The sequence below is a fragment of the Apium graveolens genome, chromosome 4 (assembly GCF_009905375.1).
Source record: "Apium graveolens cultivar Ventura chromosome 4, ASM990537v1, whole genome shotgun sequence".
NCBI lineage: Eukaryota > Viridiplantae > Streptophyta > Magnoliopsida > Apiales > Apiaceae > Apium > Apium graveolens.
Window position 1 is genome coordinate 44,633,950 of NC_133650.1, and position 13,962 is coordinate 44,647,911.

Sequence of the window (13,962 nt, forward strand, 5' to 3'; positions counted from 1 at the left end):
GTAATATCTACTGATTTACCAGTATCCTTATCCAGTTTTGTTGCAGTGGCCATGGGAGTGGATGCACTTGAACAATCTTGCATTCCAAATTTCTTCAGCAAGTTTCTGGTGTACTTGGTTTGACAAATAAAAGTGCCTTCTTCATTCTGCTTGACTTGAAGGCCCAGAAAATAGCTAAGTTCCCCCATCATACTCATCTGATATTTTGACTGCATTAGTGTGGCAAACTTCTTGCAAAGTTTGTCATTTGTAGACCCAAAAATGATATCATCAACATAAATCTGGACCAGAAGTAAGTCCTTTCCATGGTTGAGGTAGGACAGTGTTTTGTCTATTGTTCCTCTGTTGAATCCACTTTCCAGAAGAAACTGATCTAAAGTCTCATACCATGCTCTAGGAGCTTGCTTAAGTCCATAAAGTGCTTTATCAAGCCTGTAGACATAATCTGGATGTTTGGAATCTACAAAGCCTGGAGGTTGTTCAACATATACCTCCTCCTCCAATTCTCCATTGAGAAAAGCTCTTTTCACATCCATTTGAAAGACAGTAAACTTTTTGTGAGCAGCATAAGCCAAAAATATCCTTATGGATTCTAACCTAGCAACTGGTGTAAATGTTTCATCATAATCAATTCCCTCATGTTGAGAATATCCTTTTTCAACCAGCCTTGCCTTATTCCTTGTAATTATGCCATCACTGTCAGTTTTGTTTCTGAATACCCACTTTGTACCAATAACAGATCTATTCTTTGGTCTTGGCACTAGGGTCCAGACTTTGTTTCTTTCAAATTCATTTAACTCTTCCTGCATTGCTTGCACCCAATCAGCATCTTGAAGAGCTTCTTCCACTTTCTTTGGCTCAGTCTGAGAGAGAAAAGAATTGTAGAGACATTCATTTGAAGTACCTGTTCTAGTTCTGACACCTGTATTAGGATTTCCAATTATCAAATCAGGTGTATGTGATTTTGTCCACTTCCTTGCAGATGGAAGGTTTTCTCTAGAACTGGATGCTCCCCCATGATCCATGCTGTCTTCATTTTCAGTTTCTGATGCTCCCCCTGAAACTATGCTTTCTGAGTTGGATTCTTCAGTATTTAGATTTTCAGCACTATCAGAACTTGGCTTATCAGAGCTTGACGAATCAGAACTTGAAGAGCCAGATGTATGTTCTAATGTTTCTTGAGATGTGGTAGGATCTTGAATATGCTCCTCCTGCATAGGTGCATCTTCCTTTGACGTAGTCACCACAGTTTCAATAACATCAGAGTTTAATCCATCAGAATTTACAGTATCAGGACTTAGACTATCAGGATTTTCAGTATCAGAGATTGAGTTTTCATTTTCAAATCTCAGCTGATCATGGTCAATGAAATCTTCAAGACCAGTAATCTTCTTGTCATCAAAAGAGACATTGATAGATTCCATGACCACTTTTGTTCTCAAATTATAGACTCTGGAGGCTTTTGTGGAAAGTGGATATCCAACAAAGATTCCTTCATCAGCTTTTAAATCAAACTTGGATAGCTGTTCAGGATGAGTCTTGAGAACAAAACACTTGCATCCAAATATATGAAGGTATTTCAGATTTGGCTTCTTTTTCTTCCCCATCTCATATGGTGTTTTTCCATGCTTGTTAATAAGTGTTGCATTTTGAGTAAAACAAGCAGTCTGCACAGCTTCAGCCCAAAAATAGGTTGGAAGCTTTGCTTCTTCAAGCATTGTACGTGCAGCTTCAATGAGAGTTCTATTCTTCCTTTCAACAACTCCATTTTGCTGTGGAGTTCCAGGAGCAGAAAATTCCAGCTTTATTCCATAGTTTTTGCAGAACTCTTCCATTATCAAATTCTTGAACTCAGTGCCATTATCACTCCTTAAAATTTTCACAGAATCTTTGACCATTTTATCCAAATGTTTGACATGATCAATCAAGATAGATGCAGTTTCACTTTTTGTGTGCAAGAAATACACCCATGTGTATCTGGTGAACTCATCCACTATGACCAACGCATACTTCTTCTTTGCAATAGACATGACATTTACTGGACCAAATAGATCAACATGTAGTAGATGATAAGGCTCAAGAATTGATGATTCAGTCTTGCTCTTGAATGAAGATTTTCTTTGTTTAGCCTTCTGACAGGATTCACAAAGGCCATTAGGAGCAAATATTGACTTTGGCAGTCCTCTCACAAGATTTTTCTTGACCAATTTATTTATATTATTGAAATTTAAATGAGAGAGTTTCTTGTGCCAATTCCATCTTTCTTCAATTGATGCTCTACTCATCAGACAGATTGCAGAACCATCAGTACTTGTTGAAAGCTTAGCTTCATAAATGTTACCACGCCTGTATCCTTTCAGAACAACTTTGCCTTTAGATTTACTCACAATTTTACAGTGTTCTTCAAAGAAATCAACATGATAACCTCTATCACAGATTTGACTTATACTCAGTAGATTGTGTTTAAGTCCTGAGACCAGAGCTACTTTTTTAATTATGACATTTCCAAGATTGATATTGCCATATCCCAATGGTTTTCCAATGTTGCCATCTCCATAAGAAACACTTGGGTCAGCTTTCTCCACAAAGTCTGATAGCAGGACCTTATTTCCAGTCATATGTCCTGAACATCCACTGTCCAGAACTAGAATATTTTTCCTGTTGCCCTGCAATCACAAAGACCACTAATTATTAGTTTTAAGGACCCAGACTTGCTTGGATCCTTTGGCCTTATTAAGTTTGTTAACATTTGCAGCGGATTTAGCATCAGAGTTTATGTTAACATTTTTCGTATCAGAACTTACACTATCAGACTTTGAATCAGAATTTACACTAGAAGGAACAATAGAAACTTTCTTCAAAGAAGGTTTTATTTGATAATAATCATAGTACAAACTATGATATTTCTTACAAGTATAAATGGAATGCCATAAACTACCACAATAAAAACAAGGATTCTGTGGTTTGTATCTAACAGACTGACTCTTAACTCCTGATTTAGAAGGTAAGGAGTTAATATTTTTATTCTTCCTGCAAAAAGAAGCCAGATGGTTAGAACTTCCACAGTTATGACATGTTTTCCTAGGAGCATCTGGAACAGGTTTATAATCATTGCTTTTATTCACACTTTCCTTTCCATTCCTATTTTTCCTAGGTGATTTTACCTTGTTTGCATTCTTAACATCTTTCAGCTTATGCTTAAGCTGCTTTTTTATCATTAAGCCTATGTTCACTTCAGCTGTCTTTTCCTGTTTTAGTTTGTCAGAAGTTAATTCCTCTTTAACTTCTGATTTCTCATTTTCAGACTTTACAGTTACAAACTTAACAGGTTTTAACTTTGGATTTTGCTTAACAACAGGCTTAATTTCTTTAGTTCCTTTATCATTCTTATCTTCTCCATAACCTAAGCCCTCTTTCCAGTTTCCACTACTTAGCAAATTTTGAGTTGATTTACCAGAGTTAGTCCAAGTCCTGATAATCTCCCTTTCCTTTTCTAACTCAGTTTTTAGAGATTCATACATTTTTAGCACTTCATCCCTAACATAAAAAGCATTATCTCTATCCTTCTGAGTTTGATGGAACATGACTAACTCTTTTTCTAAGAAATCATTTCTTTTCTTAAAAGCAAGATTTTTAGAAGTTAATCTTTTACATGTTAAAGTTTGATCTCTATAACTAACAAACATGGTTTTAAGATATCTTCTCAACTCATTAATATCATCAGTATGAAAAGCATAAGTAGTTTGAGGTACCTTTGTTTCAGCAGCTTCAGAACTGCTCTCAGCACTTTCTTTATCAGCATTTACCATCAATGCATAGTTCTCCTCACTTTCAGAGTCTGAGGTGTCTGTCCAGCTTTTCTGCTTTGTGACAAGAGCCTTGCCTTTGTCACCCTTTGCCTTCTTGCAATCAGGAGATATGTGGCCTTTCTCACCACAGTTATAACATTTAACATTGGTATAATCTCCTTTGTCAGACTTTCCTCCTCTGCCTTCAGATCTTCTGAAATTCTTCTTATCAGAACTTATGCCTTTCCTAGAAAACTTCTTTCCTTTCCTGAACTTCCTGTATGCAATCTTTGTGATTCCTTTCACCATAAGAGCACACAGCTTCATCATCTCCTCATCAGCATCAGTCTCAGGCAAGCTTTCAGAATCTGAGTCATCATCACTTTCAGAACTTGATGACTCAGTTTCAGACTTTATGAAAAGAGCTTTACCCTTGTCTTTCCTTGAGAAAGCTGCTTTGGGGGATTCTTCTTCAGCCTTAAGAGCAACTATCCTTGACTTTCCTCCTTTCCTCTTGCTTCTTTGTTCCATCTCAAGTTCATGAGTCTTGAGCATTCCATAGATTTCATCAAGAGTAGTTTCATCAAGATTATAGTTATCTCTTATTGTTGTTGCCTTCAAATCCCAACATTCAGGAAGAGCTAACAGGAATTTAAGGTTTGAATCTTCAAGATCATACTCTTTATCAACCAATGACAAATCATTCAAAAGTTTGACAAATCTATCATATAAATCATTCAATGACTCATTAGTCTTTGAGTCAAAATGTTCATACTCTTGAGTGAGTATTGTCTTCCTATTCTTCTTAATTGTGTAAGTTCCCTGACACCTTATTTCCAGAGCATCCCATATCTCCTTAGCAGTCTTGCAGTTGATTACCCTGTTTGACATTACATTATCAATGGCACTATGCAGTAAGTGTCGTACCTTAGCATCCTTAGCAATTGATGCTATATCTTCAGCAGTATAATCACTCTTCTTCTTTGGTACGGTCTTTGCTGCTTCACCTGCAACTGCAACAGTGAGCTTGGTTGGTTTGTGAGGCCCTTCCTTGATTCTATCAAGGTATTCTGGATCTGTTGCTTCCAGGAACATGGTCATCCTTACCTTCCATATGGGATATTCAGATGGTCTCAGTATGGGAACTCTGATAGTCTCATACCGACTTTGAATTTGTGTCTTTGGAGGTTCTTCAGTTTTGGTAGGCTTAGTTGGAGTTTCTGTGTCAGACATGATTGTGTTTGGATCTTTAACTGTATGTGTGTTAACAGTTAAGCTCTGATACCACTTGTTAGGTCACACACACTGTAGAGGGGGTGAATACAGTGTAAAATACAATAAAATCGAACTTTAATATATTAAGTAACAGAAAACAAACTTTATTGAAACAATAAACTCTGTTACAGTATGGAACTGTTACCTCTCAGTGATGAACAAATATCACGAGAGCTGCTAGGGTTACAATAAATAATCTTCTCTAATATGATAACACTTATAGTGTAAACCCTATGTCTGTGTTTATATACTACACAGTTACAAGATAATCGCTAATTGATATGGAATATAATTCTGCTTCCTAAAATATATCAATCAGATATCTTTTCTTCCAAGTATTCCATTCTTCACGGAACTCCTTCTTCATGCATATCTCTTCTTATGTTTATCTCGATCTTCTTTCCTTTAATCAACTACTTTCCTTATCTGATCGTCCTTCAGCACTTAAGTTCTGATATCTAACTTCTGATGATTATCTCCTGATAATATAAGTACTGATATCCTTAAGTCCTGACTTCCAGTATAAGTACGGATCAACAGTTAAGTACTGATTTGTCCTGTTAAGTAAAATATGAAATCTAAACATAAATTATATTAGCCATGACATTATCAAATATATCTAACATTGTAGATTGTTCGAGTCATGTCAACTACTAGATTGATATGCAAGATAGGATGGTTAATTGTAAATATTAGATGCCCTATAATCTTGTATAAATGAAATAGGGTTAACTGCCAAAAAGATAGTCTCAACGGATGATTCACAAAGCTCCAACGGATGATCAACATAAGCCTTGACAGATGATTAAACAGAGTTCCAACGGATGATCAAAAAAAGTTCCAACGGATGATCAATCTGAGTTTCAACAGATGTTCAAATTCAAAAGAGCAGTTGATAGTGACTTGAAAGTCACATGCGTTGGTTATATGCAAATGGAATGTGGCGGCCTGTTTGAAGGATTTAGAGAACAAAGAAGCATTTCTATTTCCATGCTAAACAAATGATATTCAAAGATGCTGGATAGAGAAGTGTAGCAGCATGAAGTTAGACTAGATATATTTTATCTTATTATCTTATCATTTTATCATGTAACTTGGTGATATATAAACCAATTGTAGCAAGTTGAATAGTATCCAAGAGAGTAATCAATTACTTGAGAAATAGATAAGGCAAAATCTGTAAAAAAAATCTCAGTTCTTGTTCCTCAACTTGTAAGCAGCTGTGTTCATTTTGAAACACAGAGTTCTCTACTTAATATATATCTTTGGTGGAAAAGTTCAATCCACCAGAAAGTTTTTAAATACTTGTATTTGATTACTTTGTGATTTTATTTCTTTACTACTTTCATTCCGCACCATTGCTAAATCAAACACAGTTATATATATTTATAGTAGAACTTTTCTTAAAATAAAAAAGAAGCCAGAATTACATTCAGCCCCCTTTTGTAATTCTTGTTTAGATTGTTTAGGAATAACATATATCCACTTGGAACGCTTCATATCGGCTTAATTTGATGTCTTGGACTCAAGTATGTGGTGTTTGAAATGTGTTTTTGGTGTGAAGTCATTACAGGGCACTAGTCAGAAGGAAAAAAGGAGTTTTTCAATGATTTTATGCTAATAAGAGGTCATGAATGGAGTTTTGGAAGATCGCACGAAGAAAGGAGCGCAAAAAAAGAAAAATCAGAGTTTCTGTCAGAAGGCAGGCACGACCACTCCAGAAGTGGGGCGGTCGCGCCAGAAAGTCCAGCAAGGAAGCGTGCCCGCGCCAAAGGCTGCGTGTGTAACATCCCCAAACCCAGGGTTAGGATTGGGTGTCACTAAATGAATTTAAACAATATAATCCTGTATATTAAAATAAATATATAGATAACCCCTCATTATTCCGGATCGCTTACAGGTTATGGTATGAAACAAGTATCTAACCTTCTAATATTACAATAACTAAATACAATTTTATTACCTCTTTACTAACTTCCTTGTATTATTCACTTTGACACCTCCAAATTCCTTCAACTGGGATCTCTCCACTTTTGCTGTCTATTAAGAGCTATTCACTTTTGTCCTCACTTGATACTGAAAGAAATAAGAATTCACAAAGTAAGAGTGAGCCAAAAATGCCCAGTAAGTATCATAATTGGTTTCCAGGTATGAGATTAAAGAAATTTCTGGAAACAATTTTAGAATGATTTCAAAACATCTTTCTTTATTTAAAACAGTTGGGCGAATAAAACATCGGCCCTCATTGGCCTTTAATCATAGATCACATTTTTCTGTAAAAGAGTAGTGAACGTTTCACTGATTCATTTCTTGAATCAAATATTTGTTTGTTTTTATAACCATAACTTTTCAAGAAGGATTGCCGTTATTGGCGAGCAACAATAAATTAGACTGGACACTAAAACCAACATATGCACTATAACCTGCTGATCAGTCAGGATATAGCGCAAATCTATATCCACCAATATATAGGGTACCTAGGCACTATGGCCTAATAATCAAGGGTCCATCCATCTATGGCCCTTAGGGTCTAGTCCATCACTAGCCCTCATCGTAACCATCCAGTCCATAGAGTATTTTGATGTCAAATCACTTTGATTTCAAAACATCCTGATTCAGGGTTCGCAAATAACCCAAAATAATGGGTATTCGCTCAAGAGATCAATCGTTAATCAAGGAACAAGATCAAAAAGGTACTTGCGTAAATAAGAGTAATTACAGTGAAATATAAAAACATTTTAACTATTCTAAACTTAGAATAGGAATGAAGTATTTGCAGTATATTATAAGAAGGTTTAGGAATACTTGCCTCAGTTGATAACCCTGTGATCTTTAAATATCTGACATATCACTCACTCCTGATGTATATGTATTTCCCATTGACAGGCTACCTGACCTTTCTTGACAATCACCATTACAGGTTTATCTCTATTCTGAATCAACTCGTTTCATTACTACACGTAATCAGGCTTTACTTTTAAAATCTATGTATGGCTTTGAATGCCTCGGACTATGTGTATCTATCATAAAAGATACCATTCCATTAACTAACAATATATAATTGTCGAGTTTATACGTTTATCCTTATCATCTACCCACCCGATAATAACAGATAAGGATCATCTTTAATCATATAAATTATAATAGACACGTGGACTCATAATCCACATAACACATAAACACATAAGGTACGTATCATATATTTCATATAACATAAAACTCAGTTCGTCAAAATATTTGACTCGGTATGTTCAAAACTGAAATTGAGTCGAAATACAATTTTACGATAATTATGCGACTCAGAAATGTTTACAAACATAAGCGACCTTTCGAAATGAAAGATTTTATGTCTCAAAGATATTTTTAATTGAAGCAGAATATTTTTCTGAGTCTAGACGCGTTCGTTTCGTATTAAATGGATGAACGGTCTATTTAATACGAATTTTTAAACATTTTTTAGAATTAAAACGGGTCTCCGAATCATTTTCTAATTAAATAATAGAGTCTGAACATCCGAATCTGAATTTAAAATAATTTAATAATAATTATCGAGCCTTGAACATAATTTAGAAAAATATTTTAAAGCTCGAAACTATTTTTTAAAATTTTTAAATCAAAAGAAATAATTTAATCTATCAATTAAAATTAATTAATAACTAATTAAATCAATCAATCAATTAATATTTAAATTAATTGATCAATTAAATAATTAATTATTAACTATAGTTAATTAATTAAGATTTATTTTTGAAATAATAATAATTTTCAGAATTAGAATAATGATTTTTAAAATTAAAAATGAATTTTAGAAATGAAATAATGAATTTTGAATTATTTTTAAATAGACTTTCCCGGGAACAGATTTTATGATTGAATTTTGAGGGAAAGGGAATAAAAATTGGGTCAGTTATGCAGAAAATCGGGTCAGGCCAAGAAGAACCAAGAACCCGGCGAACCCTCCGGCCATGAGGAAAAAATGTCCGACAGCTCCGATTCTGGCCAGAACACCTCCGTTCAACGAGTTTTTAACTTCAAATCCATACAGTTCTAACCCAGCAACTCAGATCAATCAATAACAACAGAAAATAAATACTAAATCGTCTTCTCCGACGAATTCAAGTCAACCCCGACGAAAAACCGATGAGTTAATCAAAACTCCGATCTTCCTTGAACAAAATTAGACGATATAGATATGAATTTAAAGCTCAAACATTGTATAATCTACCCATATAATCAAATCAAACAGTCAATCATTATATAAGAAATTCCCAAATCAAATTAAAAACATTCAAAGTCTAAAAACCCTAAGTTTATAAATCTGAGAATCAAACCTCATTTTCTAATTGTTATTGAACTTCAAATTCATCATATAATATACAAAATGACCAGGATAAAATTATCTACAAGATTAAGCCATCAAATCTCATAAACAACATCAATATCAAAAATTCCTCTTTTAATCATTAATTAATTTGAATTAAAATAAATAAATAAGAATATAAGATTGATTTCTGCACTAAAATTGATGATTGATTCTGATAAAAAATTTCAAGAGCTTCGATTCGGTATATGGCATGCTTGATTCCGAGTTCGATAACGCTTTCGTTTTTGGTTTTGATTCTCAAGAACGCGACGATTAATCGGGTTTTTCTCTATAATTCCTATGTTTTTACTGATCGATTATGATTATACGAATAAAATGAAATAAGATAAAGGCTATTTATATTTATGGAATTATTGGTACGAGTTGGATCGTATTGGATCGATAATTAAGTTACTTAGTCGCTAAGTAATTGCAAAGACGATCCGATTTGATATCCGTATTGGATAATTATCCAAACCGGGCTTCGTATAAAACATGTTATATGAAAATAAGGTAATAATATCCCGTCTCTTGAGAATACGGGTTTTATTGATCTATCGAAATGATTATCGTATCGAAAATTTTGCGCCGGGACGCGTACATGTCAAACTGTACTCTGGATCGAAAAAGTTAAAACACGGGAAATGTCCTAAATTATCAGATTCGGTTAGGAAGGCATTTTCTGAAGAGTTTTGGGTTGCAAAAACGTAAAAACGATTGAAGTTGGACGAATCCTGGTTTAATAAAACAGTTTTGTAATTATTCAGAAAATAATTAATAAATTCATAAATCATTATAAAATCATATAATAGTCCAAAATTATCAGGAAAATACCATAATTATCTATATTTTATTCTGGACATAATAAAACAGATACTCACATCTTATCATATATAAATTTTTAAATATTATTATCAATCATCAGATAATTCACCAAAATTTATTTTAAAAAAAATAATCATTTATTTTAAAAAATAATTACACGCTATGTCCCGGATATTACAGTACGCCCGCGCCAGTGTGTTTTTGCAGAATCCAGATTCTAGTACGATTCTAATTGTTTGAGAGTCCTGGTTTACTTGGGGCTTATAAATATAGATAAAAAGACGTTTTTATCAACAAGGAAGGCAGGGAGAACATTAAGAAGATCTAGAGCACATGAAACGGCTAAGAGAAGAAGATCTAGTTTCATAATTTTGTATTCTTCAATTAGGTGTTACTTTTGGATGCTTGTTTTTGCTTTATTCTAACCCTAGTACTTTTTATATTCTATCGTAGTATTCTGAACTTATTTATTACCATGTTTTCAGTGGAACCCACAGTGACGATGTGTTCGATCATGAACTAATCATTGTCATGGGGTTCTAGCAGATTTATTTATGGATTTTAATAGTTGATTGTTCTATGTCTTTAGCGTGTGGTGATTTATGATTTCCTAGTTTGGTTGTGCTTATTCGTCTTTAATACGTAGCTAACATCTAAGATCGTTTGTTAATCTCTATTGAAGCGACAATGAATTTAGAGGTTTAGAACTTGCTCATAGGTTTATGTATGAATTGACAGTCATAATTCGTAGTGTAATTTTAACCATCTTACACACCCTATGTAATAACAATAGATAACTTGCTCTTCAACCTTTATGTTTTCAAATTCTATAGACATATAGGGTCCTTCATCTTTAAATCAAATGTCCTTGCTGTCACTTGCGGAGTTGCGGTAGATGGTGGAGGTAATGCCAATACCTCAGCTGGCATGCTTGCACTAGTACTTGCCACATTCATCAAAGCCTTGACTGGTCCGGTTGACTTGCATTCCCTAGCTATATTGTAATATCCGGGATATCGCGTATAATTATTTTATCAATAAATGATTTTTATTTAATTATTATGTGAATTTTGGTGAATTATCTGATGATTGATAAAAATATTTAGATTTATATATGTGATAAAATGTGAGTGTGTTAATTTTATTATGTCCAAAATAAGCATAGATAATTAAGGTATTTTTCTGGTAATATTTGGAGTATTATATGATTTTATATTGATTTATGAATTTATTAATTATTTTCTGAATAATTACGAAATTATTTTAAAAAGCCGGGAATCGTCCAACCTCAACCGTTTTTACGTTTTTACAACCCGAAACTCTTCCAAAAACTCCTTTGTAGCCTAATCTGGTAATTACGGACATATTCTGTGTTTTGACTTTTTCGATCCGGATTACGGTTTGACCCGTGCGTGTCCCGGCGTACAATTTTTGATACGATAATTGTTTCGATATATCAACAAAACCCATATTCTCGAAAGACGGGATAGTATTATATTATTTTCGTATAAAGTGTTTTATAAAAGGCCCGGTTGGGATAATTATCCAATACAGGTATCAAATCGGATCGTTATTGCAATTACTTAGCGGCTAAGCAACTATTTTATTGATCCAATACGATCCAAAATGAACTAATATTCCGTAAATATAAATAGCCTATTTATTATTTCATTTTATTCGTTTATTCATTTGTAACCAGTACGAATACAGTAAATACAATGAAAAGCCCTAGAAACTGATACGGTCCCGAGAATCAAATGCACGAACGAGGATGTTACCGAACTCCGATTCAAGCGTACAATATATCAAAACGAAGCTCTCGAAATATAGGATCATAATCAATCATCAAATCAAACCCAAAAACATCAAGTAATCTTCTGTCTAATTGTTTTAATTTGAATTTATTATGAATTAAAATATGAAAATTTGTTCTTGATATTGTTGATATGATTTGATGTTATAATCATGTAGATAATATTTTTATGATCATTTTGGTATATAATATGTCAGATTTTGAGCTTCGCATCATGAGAAAAGTGGCTTTGATTCTCGGATATGAAAATTAGGGTTTATATTCAAGAACAATTTCAATTGAAATTGGGAACTCTCGATTTATTGATTCTGGGTAAAAGCTAAGGCCACCAGTGAATAGATCGTTTAAAGACGATTCGTTTCATGTATGTAAGTGCGGTGTTGGCTTCCTGGATTGAATCGCCGGAAAAGGTCGAAAACCCGGCCGGTTTAATGGCGTTTCGCCAGAAAACACGGGCCCGAGGTTTTAAATAAGAACAGAGTGCAGTCCTGTGTTTCTGGGAAGTTCAGGAACTTGTTGGTATAACGAACTGAAGCAAACGACGACTGAATCGGCCTGAATTAGTCTCGCCAGATTATTTTCCGGCCGGCTGTTTTTCAAGAATTAGGGCGACCCGTTCGGGTCAGTTTCAACCCATGATGAACCCTGTTTCAATCCACCTTTCCCCTAAATCAAAAATCAGACACTGTTTCTGATTTCTTTTATTTTAAAAAAAATATTTTTAAATTATGTTTTATTTACAAAATTCATTTTTAAATTTCTAAAAATCTATATTTAATTCTAGAAAATTATTTTAAATTTAGAAAAATTATTTTTAGTTATTTAAAAATAAATCTGATTTATTTTAATTAATTTTAATTAATTTTTAATTATTTTAATTGATCGATTAATTTCAAATTAATTGATTAATTAATTTAATTAATTATTAATTAATTTGAATTGATTTAATAATTAGATTTAATTATTTAAAATTGATTTAAAGATTCTGAAAAATAGTTTCGAGTTTTAAAATATTATTTTAAATTATTTCCAAGGTTCGATAGTTATTATAAAATTATTTTAAAGTCAAAATTGGGTGTTCGAACCCTATTATTTAATTATAAAATGATTCGGAGTCCAATTTTAATTCTGAAAAATGTTCGAAAATTCGTATTAAATACCGGGAACATCATTTTGACCCCGAATCTTCTTTGAAAAAAATTATTTGGATTGAATATCTGAAGTGCTATGTGTTATATGTGACCTGCTTGCTGTATAAAATGATTGTTTGTGCATTGTTTGACTGTTTCTGCTGTAACTTTTAATCCGTACGTCGGATTTGGGTGAAACGAAGGGTAGATAGAAGCTTGTCGAATAAAATGAGTTGAGAAATAGTGTTGATGAATATATGTGATGTTTAACAGAGGAAGCGAGACGTAGAAAAGGAAAGCAAGTGGTTAGTGAGTGGGAACCAATTGACAAGTGTTAGTGAAGTAAAAGAGAATTGATAAGGCAAGCGTCCTTGAACATTCTTGTAGTATACTTGTGAATACTTTTGAACTCTTTTGATTATGTTACAATTATTCCCAGTAATTTCTATTCTATATTGCAAGTACCTTGAAGTACTTAACCCTAACCCTGATTCTTATTGATCTTGAGCCATAAGCCTTGTTCTTTGTAAACTATTAATTGTTGAATTCTCAAATACAAACCACTCATATACGATACTACTTCCCGAACACATATATACCACGCATTGATTCTTGATACTGAATTGCTTGATATACCAGCCCTTTTGCTTTGTTCAACAGAAGACCACTCCTTGTAACCCTTGAACCCTGAGTCTTCTACTTTTGATTCCTCCTTTGATTGAAAGCCAATTCTTATGATTCCATTGTTATACATACTTAGAAATCTTG